Source organism: Bos grunniens, chromosome 16 (assembly GCF_055505025.1).
Source record: "Bos grunniens cultivar Pamir isolate PY7600 chromosome 16, Bosgru_T2T1.0, whole genome shotgun sequence".
Lineage (NCBI taxonomy): Eukaryota > Metazoa > Chordata > Mammalia > Artiodactyla > Bovidae > Bos > Bos grunniens.
This window is the reverse complement of record NC_141180.1, coordinates 30,056,359-30,067,665: the sequence shown is the minus strand read 5'-3', so window position 1 is coordinate 30,067,665 and position 11,307 is coordinate 30,056,359. Positions and strand designations below refer to the sequence as shown.

The window sequence follows — 11,307 nt, the reverse complement described above, 5'->3', positions numbered from 1 at the left end:
TTCATCATACAGGACTGGATTGCAAAACTGGAAAATCCAGAGATAGCTGGAGTAATGGGCAAGTTTGCCTTTGGAGTACAAAATGAAGCAGGGTAAAGGCTAACAGTTCTGCCAAAAGAACGCACTTGTCATAGCAGACACCTTCTTCCTACAACATGAGAGAGAGAACTTTACACATGGACATCACCAGATGTCAATACCGAAATCAGATTGATTATATTCTTTGTAGCCAAAGACGGAGAAGCTCTATACGGTCAGCAAAAACAAGACGAGGCACTGACTAGCTCAGATCATGAACTCCTTATTGGCAAATTCAGCCTTAAATTGAAGAAAGTAGGGAAAACCACTAGGCCATTCAGGTATGACCTAAATCAAATCTGTTATGGTTGATTATACAGTGGAAGTGACAAATAGATTCAAGGGATTAGATCTGATAGAGTGCTTGAAGAACTATGGATGGAGGTTCGTGACATTGTACAGGAGGCAGTGATCAAGACCATCCCCAAGAAAAAGAAATGCAAAAAAGCAAAATGGTTGTCTGAGGAGGCCTTACAAATAGCTGAGAAAAGAAGAGACGTGAAAGGCAAAGGAGAAGAGGAAAGATGTATCCATTTGAATGCAGAGTTCCAAAGAATAGCAAGGAGAGATAAGAAAGCCTTCCTCAGTGATCAATGCAAAAAAAGAGATGAAAACAACAGAATGGGAAAGACTAGAGATCTCTTCAAGAAAATTAGAGATACCAAGGGAACGTTTCATGTAAAGACAGGCACAATAAAGGACAGAAACAGTATGGACCTAACAGAAGCAGAAGATATTAAGAAAAAGTGGCAAGAATACACAGAACCATACAAAAAAGATCTTCGTGACCCAGATAACCACGATGGTGTGATCACTCACTTAGAGCCAGACATCCTGGAGTCCGAAGTCAGGAGGGCCTTAGGAAGTATCACCACACACAAAGCTAGTGGAAGTGATGGAATTCAAGTGGAGCTATTTCAAGTCCTAAAAGATAATGCTGTCAATGTGCTGTACTCAATATGCTGGCAAATTTGGAAAACTCAACAGTGGCCACAGGACTGGAAAGGGTCAGCTTTCATTCCAATCCCAAAGAAAGGCAATGCCAAAAAATGTTCAAACTACTGCACAATTGCACTCATCTCACACGCTAGGAAAGTAATGCTCAAAATGCTTCAATCAAGGCTTCAACAGTACATGAACCGAGAACTTCCAGATGTTCAAGCTGGATTTAGAAAAGGCAGAGGAAGCAGAGATCAAATTGCCAACATCCATTGGATTATCAAAAAAGCAAGAGAGTTCCAGAAAAATATCTACTACTGCTTTATTGACTATTCCAAAGCCTTTGAAGTCAAGGCCCACCTGACTTCAGACTCCAGGATGTCTGTCTCTAAGTGAGTGATCACACCATTGTGGTTATCTGGGTCATGAAGATCTTTTTTATGGAAAATTCTTAAAGAGATGGGAATACCAGAACACCTTACCTGCTTCGTGGGAAATCTGTATGCAGGTCAAGAAGCAACCATGAGAACTGTACATGTAACAACAGACTGGTTCCAAATAGGAAAAGGAGTACGTCAAGGCTATATATTGTCACCCTGCTTATTTAACTTACACGCAGAGTACATCATGTGAAATGCTGGGCTGAATGAAGCACAACCTGGAAACAAGATTGCCTGGAGAAATAACAATAACCTCAAATATGCAGATGACACTACCCTTATGGCAGAAAGTGAAGAGGAACTGAAGAGCCTTTTGTGAAAGTGAAAGAGGAGAGTGAAAAAGCTGGCTTAAAACTCAACATTCAAAAAACAAAGATCATGGCATTTGGTCCCATCACTTCATGGCAAATAGATGAGGAAACAGTGGAAACTGTGACAGACTTTACTTTATTGGGCTCTAGGATCACTGCAGATGTTGACTGCAGCCATGAAATTAAAAGATGCTTGCTCCTTGGAAGAAAAGCCATGGCAAACCTAGACAGCATATTAAAAAGCAGAGACATTACTTTGCTGACAAAGGTCCACCTAGTCAAAGCTATGGTTTTTCCAGTAGTCATGTATGGATGAGAGAGTTGGATCATAAATAAAGCTGAGCATTGAAGAATTGATGCATTTGAACTGTGGTGTTGGAGAAGACTCTTGAGAGTCCCTTGGACTGCAAGGAGATCCAATCAGTCAATCCTAAAGGAAATCAGTCCTGAATGTTCATTGGAAGGACTGATGCTGAAGCTGAAGCTCCAGTACTTTGGCCACCTGATGCAAAGAACTGACTCATTGGAAAAGACCCTGACGCTGGGAAAGATTGAAGGCAGCAGGAGAAAGGGACAACAGAGGATGAGGTGGTTGGATGGCATCACCAACTCGATGGACATGAGTTTGAGCAAACTCTGGGAGTTGGTGATGGACAGGGAAGTCTGGCGTGCTGCAGTCCTTGGGGTGGCAAAGAGTCAGACACAACTGAACTGAACTGAACCTGATCATCCAGTGGCTAAGACTCCACACTCCTAATGCAGAGGTGCCAGGAGCCAGCATGGGAGTCCCCACCCATGACTGCCGGGAGCCAGCACAGGAGTCCCCACCCCATGACAAGGTCATGTGGGAGAGATCTGGTGGGCAAGGTGAGCCAGAACTCGAGGGGTGCCCCTCTGGGCCTACCTGAGCATCTACCCCAAAACCTGAGCCTGTCTGTTTTACTGCTTCATGACTTTCACCAACTCCTTTGACAGTCACGAGGGGCTATTCCCAACCACTCTTATCTGTAAGAAAAGCAAGTTAGAGCTCTAGTTACTAAGTCTCCAGGGTATAATAAGGTGTGTTCCAATTGTGATCCCCTCAGAAAGCCTTCTAACCTGCCTAACAGGTTTCCGGACTCCTACAGCTATGCATGTGATTGTTTGCGACCTTCCAGCCGTATGAGGCACAAGGAGACTGTTACAATGCAGAGCCTCCCAGGGAGTTAGAAATTGTTAAAATAAAATCAATAGACGAATTCTTTGTCGAGTTAATGCCTGCTGCCAAGTTTCCATATTTCCCACCCACTGTGTCCCTGAGAGTGTATTGATTAATATAGTTTATATAAGTATAAACTTTAATGTTAATAATAACCTTAGACTCCTGAGCTAATAAATTCTTCCTTTAATTACCCCCGCTGCACCCTTGCCCTATAGGAATGCAACTTTGCCTAGTGCTTTTGGGGAGTGGTACTAAACTCTAAAGTCACCTTTGGAGAAAATAAGTTTTTCTGGTTGACTAACTCTTATCAGAAGAAAAATGTTAGCAGGTCTCCTGACCAGAACATGATGTAAATCATAAAGCCTTTGTATCTGAAGAAAAGCCTGGTTTCAAGGTCTGCTGACCTTGCATGACTTTACATCCCCTATTATCTTCTATGTACAACTTTGGGTATAAAAGCCCCTGCTGGAAATAAAGCTACGGACCCTGCTCACTAAGCTCGGTCTCCCCATGTCATTCTTTCTCGTCTCCTTTTCTTTCCTTTTGTCTCTACTCTTTCTTCAGGCCAAAGTAATTGGAGCGTGGAGGTATATTAATTTCCCACATAAATCAATTATAATTAGGCCTCTGATTCTCTCCACTGACGCTATCCCTTTTCGCCAACGCCGTCATCCTGAAGGAATCCCTGGATCCAACCAGGGATGGACCCCGGTACAGAGGCCTGGGTTTGATACCTGCTCAGGAAAATGGATCCCCCTTGCCAGTATAAGACCCAGTGCAGCCAAATAAATAATGAATATATTTGTGACTACTTTAAAAAAAGTAAAAAACATAAAATACATTTAGACATTTCTATGGACTTCCCATTAAGGTCAAGGAGAAGCATGCTCTCCAAACAACTCTCTGCCCACCTCACCCCACCCCTACATTTTCACAACTGTTCACAATGAGGGCTTAAAAATTATATCTCCTTCTCTACTTTATCTTCATTTGTTTTGGTCGCTAAGCTGTCTCGGACTCTTTGGGACCCCATGGACTGTAGCCTACCCAGCTCCTCTGTCCATGGTATTTTCAGGCAAGAATATTGGAGTGCATTGCCATTTCCTCCTCCAGGGGATCTTCCTGACCCAGGATTCGAATTCGTGTGTCTCCTGCATTGGCAGGCAGATTCTTTACCGTTGAGCCACCAGGGAAATCCTCTTTCTCTTCATAGTGACCTAGTATTTCTCTTGTGCCTGGAATTTTATGTGGCTAGTTTTCTTTGTCACCTGCTCATCAATAACATTTTCCAAAGGCTCAAACACATCAGAACTGTTTAATTTCTGGAACCCCCTTTTCACTGCAGACTGATGGCATTCTCAACCCACTCACAGCACTGCCCTCTTGACCCTTCCTCTGCCGTCATCCCTCTGACTCTTGGCCTTTCTCCTGTATGGTTCCCTTTTCCTGGAACCCCTTTGATGTTTACTCTCTTATTTTGCTGAAGTCAGTAGCTTCCTGAGAAGGGTGCTTGTCTGAAATGTGTTTATTCTGTTCATCACCTGTGGATAGTTTGGTAGGGTATAGAATTCTAAATTCAAAATACTTTTCCTTCAAACTTTCTGAAGTCATAGTTTTTAACTGTTGGCTTCCAGGGCTGCTGTGTAAAAGGTCAAAGTCATTATGATTCTTCACCATTTGTGTGTGATATTTGTTCTCTCTGAAAGATTTTAGGATTTTCTCATTATCCTTCAGTTCAGTTCAGTAGCTCAGTAGTGTCCAACTCTTTGTGACCCCATGGGCTGCAGCACGCCAGGCTTCCCTGTCCATCACCAACTCCCAGAGCTTGCTCAAATTCACGTCCATCGAGTCGGTGATGGCATCCAACCATGTCGTCCTCTGTCATCTGTCCCTTCTCCTCCTGCCTTCGATCTTTCCCAGCATCAGGGTCTTTTCCAACGAGTCAGTTTTTTGCATCAGGTGGCCAAAGTATTGGAGTTTCAGCTTCAGCATCAATCCTTCCAGTGAATATTCAGGACTGATTTCCTTTAGGAGGGACTGGTTGGATGACCTTGCAGTCCAAGGGACTCTCCAACACCACAGTTCAAAAGCATCAATTCTTCAGTACTCAGCTTTCTTTATAGTCCAACTCTCTCATCACATCTTTATTCTTGGTGTTCTCAAATAACACAACAATATACCTTGATGTGGGCTTTGCTCATGGTACTGTGCACACAGTGGTTCTCTCCATTCTACATATTCATGTCCTTTAGTTTTGGAACTTTGTGAAGAACAAGCCTCCTCCATAGTCTATGTTCTGTCTTGATGAAATTCCTTTTACATTCTGACTGGACCTCTAATTTTAATCTTCTGTTCTCACATAGTGTTTACCTCTATTTCTGGTAAATATTCTTTTTAAAGTTTTATTTATTTATTAATACTTTTGGATGCAGTGGGTCTTCATTGCTTCTCAGACTTTCTCTAGCTGCAGCAAGCTGTGGCCACTCTGCTTCTCATTGTGGTAGTTTCTGTTGTTACGGAGCATGGGCCCTTGGCATGTGGGCTCAGTAGTTGTGGCACACAGGCTTGGTTGCTCTGTGGCATTTGGGATCTTCCCAGTGAGTGTTAGTCGCTCAGTCATGTCCGACTCTTTGTGACCCCATGGACTGTAGCCCACAGGCTCCCCTGACCCTAGAATTCTCCAGGCAAGAATACTGGAGCAAGGCTGGCATTAGGTGATTGGTTAGTGTTGGGGGAATATTGTAATTTCCTCGGTTCTGTCTCACCTCAGCAAAAATTTGAAGCAATGGATGGACCTGTGTTACAGCCCCATGTAATTTCCTCAGACAGAACAGTGTTAAGTCCATTTAAATTGATAAATGTCTCTGAAATTTTCTATTTTCTCTTCCTCTAGAGGTTTTGTATATCCTTAGTCTGATTTATTCATGGATAATTGGCTTTGTTTGAAGCTATTGTAAATCATAATTTTAAGAATTTGCTGCTTTACAGAAATACAATTGGAGTTTGTATACTGATTTTTTTTTTTATGTATACTGATTTTATGTAGAGCTACCTTGCTAAACTCTCTTACTGACTCTAATGTTGTATTTCTGAATTACATTGTTTCATGTACAAACACAACCATCATATGTGAATTATGCCAGTTTTATTTCTTCCTTTCCATGTTACAGACCAGCTCCATGTTACAGCTCAGTTTTATTTAGAAAGCAAAGGAAAATATGTCCTTGAAGCCTGAGGGCGGGCTGACTAGAAAGATGTGTAGAGAAGAGAAGCCCCCAATCCTTCTAGGCTTCTTCCTTTTACACATTTGTCTCCTCCCCTGAGTCTGCCCTGTGTAAATTGGGCTGGCCGGGAGTGCTGTTTGTTTTATCTGAGGTCCTCACTCCTGTCCTCGGACATTCCTTTGCTCTATTTTCGTGGGCTTTTCCCTTCTTTGTCTTTTAGCCGCCGCCATTTTGGACTCCTTTATTCTAACTACCTAACAGTTAGGGCGGGTATTTTTACCTAACATGGGGCTTGAGAACTGGCTGGTTTAGATCCAGGGGGCTCATGGCAACGGTTGCTCTGGGGTTCAGTCAGTTCCGGAGATGACCTTAGTGCAGAGCTCCACACTTGTGACCTTGGTACAAAGCCTCACACCTGTGACCTTGGTAGGGGGCTCCACAACAGTGAGAACTGTAGACAAGGCCCATGGATAGATGCTGAAATTAGTGATGAGGATGTGTGATGAGAAAGAGGATGTTGTCAGAGTCTCTAAGTAGCTTCCTACTGGATATTTATTGACTATAGTGACTTTACGACAGAGAAATCCACCTTACCATGATATCAAGGTGAACGTTGCTGGCCAAGAGACAGATGGATGCTGTGTTATCCCCGTTATGATGCCCAAGGACACAGCACTTCTTGCCAAAATGTATGAGCTCATTGTAATCTGGAGAAAACATTAGACATGTCCAAGTTAAGGGGCAATCAACAAAATAAACTTTAGAAGTGTCAAGGTTATGGGCAACAGGCAAACCCTGAATATCCAGGACTGATTGGAATGGACACAGGAGCCATGACGACCAAAGGCCATGTGGGTCTGGGGCAAAGGGCGTTGTGGGAAAGCCACCACACCTAAGTAAGTCTTGTAGTGGCCAGTGCTGTGCTCAAGCAGCTGCCTGCTCTTCAGAATCTCATAAGGCTGTGTTAGTTGTGAGCATCAGGAGGACTTGGCAGTACTGTCCACTCTTTGCAACCCTATGGACTGCAGCCCGCCAGGCCCCTCTGTCCATGGAGTTTCCAGACAAGAATACTGGAGTGGGCTGCCATTTCCTTCTCCAGGGAAACTTCCTGACCCAGGGTTGAACCCGTGTCTCTTGCATTGCAGGTAAAGCCCAGGAGAACCTGGGTGGAAGGTATATGGGAACTCTCTATACTAATTTCTCAACTTTTCTGAGGTCCTAAATTATTTTCCAAATAAAAACCAGGACACACACAATGGGGCATCACTACCCACTCACTATCTTTATTTTTTTTCCTTTTATTCTTTTTACTGGAGTATAATTGCTAGCTTTAAAAAGACCAAAATAGGGACTTCCCTGGTGGTCCAGTGCTCCCAGGGCATGGGCCCCTAGTTCAATCCATGGGCAGGAAACTAGATCCCACATGCTGCAGCAACTAAGAGTTTGCGTGCCCCAACTAAGAGTTCGAATGCCACGAGTAAGGATCCCACGTGATGCAACAAAGATCTTGTGCGCCACAACTAAGACCCAGCACAGCCAGAGAAATAAACACACGTTAAAAAGACCAGAAATCCCTAGTGTTAACCAGGAGGTAGAGCAACTGGAGGTTTCACACCTTGCTGGTAGAAACATAAAATATGTCAACTATACAAGAGCCACTTAGGAAAATGATCTGGCAGATCTGACAGTGTCAGTCATATTCCATACCCCACGTCCCCTAAACTCCACTGCACCCAGGTCTTCAGTTAAGAAAACTGGAAGCACAGAAACACACAGCCCTGAACATGCTTGCTGGTAGCAGCTCATCCACCAGGGCAAACCCCGCCCAGCGTCCACCAGCAGGGAAGGAAGCACAAGCTGAGTGGCGGGTTGGGTGCTGTTTGGGGGTACAAGGCCGTGAACTGCTGAAAGGAGCAGCACCCTGGAAGGATCTGGACCTCCTTATGCTGAGAGAACAAGCCTGACATGCAAGGGGGTGGACAGCAGGATTTCATTTACATAAAATCCAGAAACAGGCAAGACACCAGTGAGTGGACGGGCAGGGAGGGGCGGCTGGGACTTTTCGGCTATACGTTTGTTGACTCATCCGACTGTACTCTAGAAATGGAAGTATTTCACTTTAAAAATCATACGTCAATAACCTTTTCAAAAGGTAGATAAAATTAATACATTAAAAAGCAAGAACAGGGACTTCCCCGATGGTCTAGTGGTTAAGACTCCATGCTTCCAATGCAGGGGGCACAGGATCAATCCCTGGCTGCAGAACTAAGATCCCACAATGCTGCGTTGAGAGGCTTCCCCTTCCCCCCCCCCAAAAAAAAGAAATAAATTAACACAACACTGTAAATCAACTACAACATTGTGAATCAACTATACTTGAATAAAATAAATGTTAAAAAGCAAGAACACCCAGAACACTTCTGGAAAATCAAAGTCCTGAAGGGGTCCTCGCCTTACAGAGGGTAGAGCGTCTTCAGACCCGGAACTAGAACAGGGTGGAGCAGCAGAGGGCGGAACAGAGGAGGACACCCTGTGGACTCCTGGCACAGGGCGGCTCAGACTTCCCGAGGCAATTCCAGGTACTTTCCTAAGGAAGAACCCTGCCGCCCCCGGGACGCTGGGAACGCAGGGCCCGCGCAGCCTCGGTTCACCGCGCGGCCAGCAGGTGGCGGTGCTGCCGACCCCGACGGGCCGCAGCCGCGCTCCTCCTTCTGGCGACTCCCGGAGGCGCGGCTTCCTGCAGGTGCACCTGGAGGCAACTCTCCCCGCGATGCCCCGAGTAGCTGGTGACCCAGCAGCTGAACGCAAGGCTGGTCCTTCATCCATGTGCGCTGCCTCACAGCCTCCACGTGTACCCTCAGGCCAGAGTGGGAAGCAGTTACTAGGCTGCCTCTCTGAGCACGGGGTGGGAGTAACACCCCCTCTCCAGCCCTCGAAGCTGCCTGTGCGGGAAACTGGAGCCCTGGACCACGGAGGGGCCTAGGGCTGGGGAGTAGGCAGCCGGTTCATCCAATACACTTTTTTTTAGGGCGTTTGTAGCCAAAGATAAATCAACGATTAGTAAGGAGGAGCCCCATTTTCAGCAACGAGATGTTTTCAATCACTGGAAAGTCCTTCTTTCTCATTGAAAGGATGGAAAATCTGTATGAAATACGAAAGCTTCCTTTTAAATGCATGGCCAAAGTGAGAGAAAGAACAGGAGGGAAATAGCAAACCCAAATGCAATGAAATCAAAACCATAGGGCTTCGCTGGTGGTCCAGTGGTTAAGAATCCACTTGCCAATGCAGGGGACACGGGGTCAATCCCTGGTCCTGGAAGATCCCACATGCAGTGGAGCAACAAATCCTTCGAGACACAACTACTGAAGCCGGCGCCCCCAAGAAATAGTAACCCCAGCTCTCTGCAACTACAGGAAGCCCTCAGGCAGCAACGAAAACCCAGGGCAGCCAAAAATAATAAGCAAATAATTTTCTTAAAGGGGGACCATAAGAGGGGCTGAGCCCCAGGATGTGCCGTTGGAGGAGGGGGCAAGAGAAGGGGACAGGCAGGGAGGAGTGGACCCAAGCAGAATGTGAGGTCAGCTGTAGGTCAGTGTAGGGGGTGAGGCTGAGGACACCACTTATCAAGAGGGCAGGATTCTGTATTCATTCCCATTTCTCCCAGCCCGGTGGGGGCCTAGCACTTTAAAATAACTACATGTCAAATGAGCAGATTCTTCCTGTGAAGACGGCTGGGTACTCGGGCTGCAGGTTTACAGAGGAAGGAACTGGGGACACAGAATGAACAGGACAGCCCAGCTAGCTGACCCAGAAATGTGTCCTGGAGGATTAATCTTAATCATGACACTTCCAAGAAAACATCTGAGCATATTAGTATGAAAGGAAACAGACTTTTGACTCTAAGGAAACCAACGAAACTGTGAGATTTGGCATAATTTTTTGCACAAAAAGAAAAGAAGGAATTCCAGAGTTTTCTTCTGGTTTCACTAAGAAATCGCACAGTTGCCCATAAGAAATAATAGATGACTTACTCTTTTTCTTTTTAAAAAGATAAAAACAATTCCACAGCTTTTGTTTTCATTTGACATAAGCATGATCAAAATCATGAATAAATGTTTTGAACCTGTGTCCATCAACAGATAAATGGATCTCGTCTCTTCTCTGCCATATCCTATCAGGGTTGAATTTACTCCCTGCCAGGTCTTCTCACCGGAGAAGGCAATGGCACCCCACTCCAGTACTCTTGCCTGGAAAATCCCATGGATGGGGGAGCCTGGTAGGCTGCAATCCATGGCATCACTAAGACTCGGACACGACTGAGCGACTTCACTTTCACTTTTCACTTTCATGCATTGGAGAAGGAAATGGCAACCCACTCCAGTGTTCTTGCCTGGAGAATCCCAGGGACGGGGGAGCCTGGTGGGCTGCCATCTCTGGGGTTGCACAGAGTCGGACACGACTGAAGTGACTTAGCAGCAGGTCTTCTCACAAGACTTTCAGGATCAAGTAATTCCAGGACAAGAAGCAAAAGCAGGATTGTCCCATTCCTCAATGGATTTAAATGAAAACTGGTAATAAAATCAGGTACAACTACAAGAGAAGACATTGGAGAAGAACCAGGCTGGGTCTATAAGGAGCCCCCATGGGAGGTGGCACAGATTTATGCTGTGTCAAGGTCACTTGCATCTTACTGTATCACTCTGAGAACATCACTACTGTTTGAAAAGCTGGATGAGTTTTAGTGGGAAATGATTTTTCTCTTTGCGTCAGTGTTTCTGCACTAGTGCTTTGGCTTAGTGATAAATATGTAAGACCTTTTGTTGGGAAAAAAACAACAGATGAAAGAATAAAGAAGATGTGGTATACGGAGGACTTTCCTGGTGGTCCAGTGATTAAGACCCTGAGTTCCCAGTGCAGGGGGTCTGGGTTTGATCCCTTTTCAGGGAACTAGATACCACATACTAGAGCTAAGAGATTGCATGCTGCAACCAAGATCTGGCACAGTCAAGTAAATAAATAAATATTTTAAAAAGAAAATGTGGTGTATATATATTCAATGGAATACTACTCAGCCATAAAAAGACTGAAATTCTGCAACTTACAACAATGTGGAT

General features: G+C 45.0%; 1 pseudogene; it reads left to right on the top strand.

Moving 5' to 3' along the window:
- Window positions 1-8,963: 8,963 nt before the first annotated feature.
- LOC147356486 (large ribosomal subunit protein eL39-like) lies at window positions 8,964-10,964 on the top strand (annotated as a pseudogene).
- Window positions 10,965-11,307: the final 343 nt, after the last annotated feature.